Source organism: Chelonia mydas, chromosome 3 (genome assembly GCF_015237465.2).
Source record: "Chelonia mydas isolate rCheMyd1 chromosome 3, rCheMyd1.pri.v2, whole genome shotgun sequence".
NCBI classification, from domain to species: Eukaryota; Metazoa; Chordata; order Testudines; family Cheloniidae; genus Chelonia; species Chelonia mydas.
In genome coordinates, this window is record NC_057851.1 from 10418019 (window position 1) to 10428012 (window position 9994).

The window sequence follows — 9994 nt, forward strand, 5'->3', positions numbered from 1 at the left end:
CTTGCTGAAGTGTGTGTGTGTGTTGGTGGGAGGCAAGAAGGCTGTTTTCATCATTTGTCTCCTTTCAAAATCCATTTAGTTTATTTTTTAAAATTAAAAATAAAACATCCTAAAAACATCCCGAGCACATGTTATTTCAACACCTGAGTGTTTGCAGACCATGGTCCACCCATCTGTGTAGGTTTCAATGGGTTCCTTTGGGTAGATCTCTATATCTTATAATGCTTACAAATCCTTTCACTTTGTGATGTCAGAGGGTCTGGGTTCAGTCACAGCTTGACTGTTCGGTGGAGCTCTGTGGCACCTAGACCTTCACCCAACCTATGTTCTAAAACCTTATCTTCTACACTGAGGAGAAAAGGGAAATTAGGCCAAACTGCATTCAGGTCTCATGCCTGATTCACTTCCCTGTTACCCTGTGTCAAGGTTCCTCCCCCACTCTGAATGCTAGGGTACAGATGTGGGGACCTGCATGAAAACCTTCTAAGCTTATCTTTACCAGCTTAGGTCAAAACTTCCCCAAGGTACAAAATATTCCACCCTTTGTCCTTGGATTGGCTGCTACCACCACCAAACAAATACTGGTTACTGGGGAAGAGCTGTTTGGAAACGTCTTTCCCCCCAAAATACTTCCCAAAACCTTGTACCCCACTTCCTGGACAAGGTTTGGTAAAAAAGCCTCACCAATTTACCTACGTGACTACAGACCCAGACCCTTGGATCTTAAGAACAATGAACAATCCTCCCAACACTTGCACCCCCCCCTTTCCTGGGAAATGTTGGATAAAAAGCCTCACCAATTTGCATAGGTGACCACAGACCCAAACCCTTGGATCTGAGAACAATGAAAAAGCATTCAGTTTTCTTACAAGAAGACTTTTAATAGAAATAGGAGTAAATAGAAGTAAAGAAATCCCCTCTGTAAAATCAGGATGGTAGATACCTTACAGGGTAATTAGATTCAAAACATAGAGAATCCCTCTAGGCAAAACCTTAAGTTACAAAAAAGATACACAGACAGAAATAGTTATTCTATTCAGCACAATTCTTTTCTCAGCCATTTAAAGAAATCATAATCTAACACATCTCTAGCTAGATTACTTACTAAAAGTTCTAAGACTCCATTCCTGGTCTATCCCCGGCAAAAACAGCATACAGACAGACAGAGACCCTTTGTTTCTCTCCCTCCTCCCAGGTTTTGAAAGTATCTTGTCTCCTCATTGGTCATTTTGGTCAGGTGCCAGCGAGGTTACCTTTAGCTTCTTAACCCTTTACAGGTGAGAGGAGTTTTCCTCTGGCCAGGAGGGATTTTAAAGGGGTTTACCCTTCCCTTTATATTTATGACACCCTGACTGCTGTAAATCAGGAGTAACTCCACTGAAGCCCTCATAGTTACACTAGCATAAAATTGGTGTAATTCACATCAGAATCAAGCACAGGATTGTCCATAAAAGGATGGGAACTAATTTCCAAAAGGTAAAGGTTTCCGCTATTTCAATTGGTTACATGATATCCCAACATTCATTTCTGGTCCCATCTTCAAGGTTCCCTGAAACTCACCTCTGCCATTGGGCCATAGGTCAGAAATCTCAGGCAGATCCTTTTAACCCTTTAGGTGTGCGGGAATTACATTTTGAAAATTGATCACAGCTTTAATTCGGCTGAGACTGTTGCCATTCTGTGGTTGTCGTCATTGTTCCGTCGCTAAAATCCAGCAGGCTGAGCCGTGAGACAGCAGGTTCCTACTTGAAGGAAGATGTTCAAATAGAGGGAGCATCTTTCTGATGCTGCTGTCGTGGAGTGGTTGAGCGTCAGGAGTGCCAGCGACAGACACGTTGGAAAGGTTGCTAGATCATGGATGAGGAGCCCTTGACCTCTCCCTTCCCCAACCGCGCAGAGCTTATCAACTCTGGCGTCCGCGTAAGGGTGTCTTTAGACTGGGGCTTGAGGTGTAATTTCCAGCTCAGGTAGATGCATCTGCACTAGTTCTGCGTCAGCTAGGGCACCGAAAGTAGAAATGTAGCTGTGGCAGCATTAGCGGTGGAACTGGCTGGCCAGCTGGTGTGTGATCCCTTCTGAAACCCGACACACGTGCGCAGGGCGGCTAGACAAAGTTACATCTCTGCCTCCAGCGTAGCCATTCGCTTACGGACACTTGGCATTAGCAGGAGGTGGGGATTGGGTTTAGAGGGTTTGGGCAGCTAGGAGTGGTTGAAGCTGTTCTTAGGGTGTAGGGAGAGTTTGATAGCTCAGGAGGTGGGGATCTAATTCCAGAGGGTGCTCAGAGGCTGTGGGCATGTCAGGTTGAAATTGACTTCTTCTCCAGGTTACATCTCAGATGTCTTGCTGGCTTGAGGGCTTTAGAGCAACCTCCATGAATTCTACCCCGTTGCAAACTCAGTGGGTACATTATCTAGGAAGCTTTCTTGTGTGAGTTAATGTGGACCTTGCCAGACACACCAGACAGCTTTGTGTGATGGAATTATCAAATGTGTGGCTGAGCGGCTCGTCATCACTGTTACATGTTGGGATTTCAGCCAAGCTCTTACTACAGCATCCTGTGAACTCTGACCCCAAAAGGGTGATATCCTGCTCAGCTCACTCACTCAAGTGTTCCCTTTGGCAACTGGCAGACATCTGGAACAGATGGGATTGGATAAGGCTTGGGGGAGCTCATCTGACCAACTGAAATAGCTGAACCATTTCCCTTTTGTAAACTTGTTCTAAAATTTTCATAGAAATCATGGACTTGATTCAAATCTCCATTATGACATTGTCACACCAGTGTAACAATGATGGCTTCAGGGGAGTCACTCCTGGTTTACACCCGTCAGTGTAACTGGGAGCAGACTCAGGCTTTAATTCTTAAAGCAACTTGGCCTGAATCCTTGTGTTTTCCTCAATGTGGCCTTATTTTGGAGAATCTCGCAGAGCTGCCTATAGTCCCATGTGCACAGTGAAGGGTTTAGAGGTTTTGGGTAGTGATTTTAAGTTCTGCAACGGGAAACTCTTGGATCTAGCCATGCCTGGATGCTCTGGCACAAGAGAAGCAGTCCTGGGGGTTGGGAGGTTTCAGGACAGCAGGGCAAGTATAGGTGCCATGCAGCACTGTGGCAAAGACTACAGACCATACAGTCCGGCTGTGACTGAATCCAGCTTTGATAACCACACACATCAAATGGATTTGTAAAAGCTGTAAGGAATACATGAGGATCTGCCCACATGAGATCATTGAAGCATACAGAGATGTACAGAGCATGGGCTATAAATACCCTTGTGTGGCATTAACAAGCAAGAGGGACTTTTTGAAGGTATTTAATTTTATTTTAATTTTAAAAAAGATAAAAGAAATAGATATGTAAGGAGAAAAACAGCCTCCTCCACCCACCACAACACCCGTGTACAAGTCTCAGCAAGGTGATCTTACACCAACTTCCTTTATTAAAAGGAGAGTAACAAATCCCCTATGGATGATGCAAGGGCCTCTTTTGGGAATTTCTCCAGCTCACTAATTTCTCTGCCGCCCAAATAAACAATGCTTCTGACTTACACTGAAGCAGGATTCAGTGATTTTAGAAGTGTGTGTGTCTTCCAGATTCCACAGGTGGAGATAAAATGAAAAATACATATTTAGGTTATGAATAAGTAACTGCGAGAGAATGCAGGGAAACTCCAATTCCGTCTCAAGACCGACCCTATTTTTGAGACAGTTCCATGCTAGCAGCCCTGCCTGGTGATAGCAGGGACTCTGGGCATGCTCAGTGTATTGGCCAAGAGAGCAACCCTGCAGCTGGCAGCATGGTCACTCTACCCTAGTTCCCTGGCTCCCATGCTCCGGGACCAAGGGGCTCCCAGCTTTATAACACCTGCCACAAGCTGTTGCTCTGGTGTTTCAGTGGGTGGGAAAATCTCTCACTCTCCCAGCTGCTTCTCTGGGACCTGTCTCTGCTGTAGCATTAATGTGACCTTGCTGGGTGTCCTTTGTGGTTGTTGGAATATCCTTTGCAGTTCATGGCACATCCAGTAGGTAACATATATATATATATATATATATATATATATATATATAATTTCTATTTAAAATACACAACACTGTCCAAAATGCTTACAACATTTCTTATAATGAGGGCAATGATATTTCCTCAGACAGCAGGGCTCTGTTGCCGAATACTCAAGATAGATTATAATTTTCTATTTAGTTTCTCAAAAAGAAAAGGAGTACTTGTGGCACCTTAGAGACTAACCAATTTATTTGAGCATAAGCTTTCGTGTATGCTCAAATAAATTGGTTAGTCTCTAAGTTGCCACAAGTACTCCTTTTCTTTTTGCGAATACAGACTAACACGGCTGTTACTCTGAAACCTATTTAGTTTCTAAAATTGTACATTATGTTGCCATAACAAGTAAGAGTTGATCTACCGTGTCTCTATTATGAAATTCTAGGCATAAAGAAAATAGTGCAGAAGAAACTGATAAAAGATGAAGTTACTTCACAACTTAGTAAGAGTTTGCGGTTAGTTTAGCTAGCGACTGTTGCTGTTAGTCAATCTAACTCCCCTGTGAACCACAGACGCAGCCTCTGATATTTGACATGTTTTAAAAACTTAGGCCAAAATGATTCCAAGGATTCTGGCCTATGCCTGGATGTATATGACATTATTATTAATAATAAATACCATATGTTGCGTGTCACCATTACAGCTGACAAACCCCGTTTGGAGAAAAATTATAATCTAGAGTGAAATACTGGCTCCATGGAAGTCAATGATAGTTTTCTTGTTGACTTCCATGGGGCCAGAATCACATCCTGAACTTTTATACCAATTAAACATCATCGCCCTGGCAGAAAATGTTTTTAAGTGAATGAAAAGAGTCCCTTTGACTGCAGTGAGCTTTGGATGAGACCCCATTGTGCAGAGAGGAATTCAAGAATCAGCTCCCCCTGAGAAATGGATTGGCAGTAGACTTTGTGCATGTGTGTAGGTTTTGTATCTCTTTTATACACTATGGATCAATATTCTCCATGTATTTAGTTTATTTTCCTATTTTTGTGCCACTACACTGGTACAAGGAGATTTCAAATCCCTGTTAAAATTTCAGAACAACCCCTAATAACAATGAGAGCCATTAATATATGTCTGTGGGGAAGGAGCATTATGTGGTGTATAGCAGTAGCTCTCAACTTTTCCAGACTACTGTACCCCTTTCAGGAGTCTGAGTTGTCTTGTGCACCCCCAAGTTTCACCTCACTTAAAAACTACTTGCTTACAAAAACAGACATAAAAATACAAAAGTTTCACAGCACGCTGTCACTGAAAAATTGCTTATGTTCTCTTTTTTACCATATAACGATAAAATAAATCATTTGGAATATAATATTGTACTTACATTTCAGTGCACAGGATGTAGAGCAGTATAAACAAGTCATTGTATGAAATTTTAGTTTGTACTGACTTCGCTAGTGCTTTTTATGTAGCCTGTTGTAAATCTAGACAAATATCTAGACGAGTTGATGTACCCCATGGAGGACCTCTGCATTCCCCAGGGGTACACGTACCCCTGGTACAGAACCACCGGTGTATAGGAATTGGGTCACCTTCTGATTGGCCGACAGCAGCCTTGCCAGGAAGAAACCAAGCCTTCAGAAACTGTATAAAACAGGCAGTTTTGGTCAAAGCGTCACTCCCTGAAGCTAAAATATCTGAGCAAGAGAGATGGTCATCACCTGGCTACTGAGAGTGCCCCTGTCTGGTAACTACTATAGTCACCTCTCTCGTAATCACCCTGTTAACTTTTCCTTTAAAGTCCTGCCTAGGGAGATGGCTGCTAGATCCAGAAAGAGAAGAAGAACACAGTTGTCACAACCCCTTGAATGAGTGAACTACCTGAATGAACTTTCTAGGTGTCTCGAGAAACCACCTGGGGTTGAGCTGGAGAATATGCCTTCATGCCTGTTTGAATGAAAAAGTAGCAAAGCTACACATGCTGGGTTTATCCCAATGACACGTTAGTTATGTTAAAGCGACCTGAGTCAAAATCATCTACAGGATAATTCCAGTTATCTAAATTCCCTTTCTCTGAAAATCCTAGTTAGCCAAAGACACAGTGCATCCCCCCGTAGTCCTGTGGTAGTTAATGACCACTGATTTACTAACATGAAGACTCCGGGAACTATAGTTTGGAAGGATTTCCGGTTTTAGGAATGAGGACAGTCAAAAAGAAAGGGGAAAAATGAGGGAGAACCTAGAGAAGGAGAGAAAAATGGGGGAGAGTGAGAAAGAGCCAACATGGAAGAAATAAAACAGATAAAGTTGAAGACTGAAAGGGGAAGGTTTCAGGGAGAAAAGGGACAGGCAGAGTCAGAGGAGGAGTTAAGGAAAACAGAATGGGGCAGGAAGGCAAGGAATGAAGGGAGGCAGAGAAGAGGGTGGAGGAGAGAAAAGGGGATGGAAAGAAGGAGAGATACAGGAAGAGAGGAAGTAGCCGCAAGAGACAGGAGCCTGGTTGGTGCTGCTTGAGCACTTCCAAGCACTGTCAGCCCTGGGCTCCACAAGCGAGGGGTGGGACTAGGTCCATCTTCCAGCGCCGTCAGTGCTGGGAAATTTCTTAAACAAGATCAACTAATGACCTTTATTCTTCTTTCTGTGATTTCTTATTTGCTTTAAGTGCTGTCTCAAAGCATATAAAATATGTAAATGTGCAAAAATTCCCCACTCTACACTTTGAATTTGCTGGTAAGTGAAAAATTATTTCCACTATTTGAATATTTTGTGAACTTTGCATATTTTGTGAAAGTGGCTTAAGACTGAAGGATACAGGTAAAATCCAGAGAAACTGGAATAGTTGCAATAAGAGGTTCTCAGCCAGGGGAAGGGACATGTCAGACTCTCAGGAGGCAGAGTTGAGCCTTCTCGAAATTCAGTAATTATACAGTGTTACAACTCCACTCACTCAAATCTAGCCCTGCTGCCCTTCCCCATCATGATGGAGGGGCATCTGAGCCAAATTTCAGTGGCACTGAGGGTGGCCAGGCCAAATTTGAATGAGAGGTGTTGCATTCCTATGTGCCTGGTAACAGGACCACTAGTTCAATGTTAGTAGCAAAGTCACCTCCCCAGTGCAGTAGAGAACCAGTAAAAAGCTTTCCTCAATAATAAGACTGTAATTAGACCTTAAATGAATTGATGTGATTTACTATTTCTTAGTAAATTGTAGCATCATATGAATTTGTTTTTAGAAATTTCATAAACATGAGCATCCAACCACCTTTTTCTTGCTTTCTGTAATTTCTTATTTTCTTTCCATTATATTTGGGGTAATAAAATACATAAATATGCCATAATTCTCCAGGTTTAAACTTTGGCGAAGGAAAAAGAGATTTCCATGAGAAATCTAATGTAAGTAATCAGTTAATTAAAATTATTTACCAAACATCTGTTTTTAAAAGATATCTTGTCTGACACACCTGTATTTATCTGAAATCCTTCAAGGACATCTATGGTGCTGTGTGGATAATAATCTTTATTCTTAAGAGATTGCAGAACACATATTAGAAATGTCATTTCAATTAAGGCAATATTTCTTCAGCTCAGATGTCACAATCCCTAGTGCCCTAGTGTCCTCTGTCTACTCTCTGTCTCAGTGTTTCTTCTCTCCAGTGACACTCAGTTCCTGGCCAACCTTCAGCCATGAAGATCCTTTTCCTGCTGTTTGCTGTGGTCTTCTTGGTGCTCATGGATGCCCCAGGTAAGATGTAAATGAAAATGTGTGATGATATAGAGGAATATCTGGGAGCCTGAACTAAGGTTGTCAAACAGTTTCCATTAGAAAAACAACTCTAACTTTTTTCAGCTCCCACAAAAAACCATAGAGATTTGACTGAATTATGACCAGTCAAAAAAAATATCCATGCCCCCTCAGTAATTTCCTCATAGCTTGCTGAGGCTTCCTGCTTAAGCCACACTACATTCTATCTGCTCAGCACATACTCTTCTTATAACTGAACATCTGGATTGGATGCTGAGCAAAGGAAGTCTAGCTAACCCCTTCCAATATGCCCCTGGGATTGTGAGAAGATGCATGGGGCTAGGACTGGCCAGGAGACCATGACTTAAAATAGAACTTCTCCTGCTGACTAGTGTTAATAATTCTGTGCCTTTCACAACCTGACTTATTATAAAGTCAGGCCTCATATTCCACTGAAAGGTTACATCTGCTCTGCAGAATGATGATTAAGACTCTTTTTCCTTCTCAGGGTTCTCCCAGGCTCAGCTGACCTGAAAGGAATGTGCGCACCATGCGGCATCCTGTTACCTTAAAGGATGTCCCGCCAAATCTCTATACCTTGCAAGATGCCATCCTCAAGGTCTTTGCTGTCGAAAGTAAGTTCAGTGTTCCACAAGGGAGACCCTGCAGTGTGAACAGAAATGTTCATTACTCTTTTTCCATTTAAGAGCTGATGAATCTTCCATCCTTAAAGCAGCTCAGCACTTAGCCCTTTATTTGCCCCCTTTTGAAAACCAGGGGAGGAAACATTGTTCGGAATCAATTTTAATGTTTTAAGCATGCGCTGTAAATTTGACTCGGCCACATTGCAAATCTGCAGCCCTTTCTAGTCCTGTTCTACTTCTTTGTGCCTGTAGGTGCCATAAATTATACAGGCCACTCAGCTGGTCACATTAATGTTGCAGCAGGAACAGGTCTCAGAGAAACAGTTGGGAGTGTGAGAGACTTTCCCACTCACTAAAACACCAGAGAGGCAGATTGGGGGTCAAGAGATGTGAAGCTGTGAGCTCCCTGAGCCTGGAGAGTGAGAACCAGGGACCTAGGCAGGAGAGGCCATGCAACCAACTGCAGGGTGATTTTCCTGGCCAAGTCACTGAGCATGCCCAGAGATGCATGTTCTCAGCAGGCAGGGCTGCTAGCATTGAACTGCCACAAGGTCAGAGGCTTCAGACAGAATTAGAGTTTCCCTACATTCTTTCAGAGTTGTTGTCTATCTTCTAAGTAAGTATGTCTCATTTTAGCTTCAGCTATAGACAAGATGTGTTTGATAGAACACCTGTACGTGGATGTGAGTCATACTTTTCTAAAGTATACTTGTTATAGACAGCCAGTTCTCCGGTTTAGATAATATAACTATCCCCTTTGAAACTCTGTGACAAAATGTTACAGTAGGGACAATGGATTCCCTGTGACATAGTTAACCAAGAACCTCCTCATTCAGCATTCTGTGAATGGGCAATTCCTCCTGTGCCTTTTGATTTGAAATCAAACATCATATTGGCCCTGTTTTAGTGGAAATCAACAACAAAACTGAGTCTCTTCTCTTTGTTCATGTGTAGATGGACTGATTGTCTAGGCAGGATCTGGGAATCTGGCAGACAGCCACTTGCTTCTAAAATCGTCAGATCCTGCTTCAATGGAACGCTGAAGCGCTGCTGTTCATCTGGGCTGTAAAGAACCTTGTGAGGTGGAGAAATTCCAGAAGGGAGCTCTTTTAGCATCCATATAAGATTTGTTATTCCCCTTTTAATAAAAGCAAGCTGGTGTGAGAGCATCCAGCTGAAGTGTGTGTGTGTGTGTGTGTGTGTGTGTGTTGGTGGGAGGCAAGGGGGCTGTTTCTATCATTCTTCTCCTTTAGAAATCCATCTCATTTATCTTTTTAAATTAAACATACAATAAAATACCCTTAAAAAGTACCGATTGCATGTTAATACCATATAAGAGTATTTATAATCCATGGTCCACCCATCTCTGTTGGTTTCAATTAACTTCTATGGGTAGATCTTTATTTTTTACAATTTTTACAAATCCTATTAGTTTGTGGTGCAGAGGAGCTGTGTTCAGTCTCAGCTTGATTGTACAGTGTGTGAGTAACCCTCACCACGGTGCTCCATTGCACCTAGACCTTCCCTCTGCTCTGAATCACCATTTTCCACAATGAGGAAATCAGGCTAAAGTTGCTTTATGGTCTGAGCCCTGATTCTGCTCC

General features: G+C 42.5%; 1 long non-coding RNA gene across 1 annotated transcript; it reads left to right on the forward strand.

Annotated features, from left to right (window-relative positions):
* The first annotated feature begins 7657 nt into the window (after positions 1–7657).
* Positions 7658–9574, forward strand: LOC122464819. Its single transcript, XR_006289211.1, has 3 exons — positions 7658–7746; positions 8255–8381; positions 9345–9574. It is a non-coding gene; the product is annotated as an uncharacterized LOC122464819 (long non-coding RNA).
* The last annotated feature ends 420 nt before the right edge of the window (positions 9575–9994 follow it).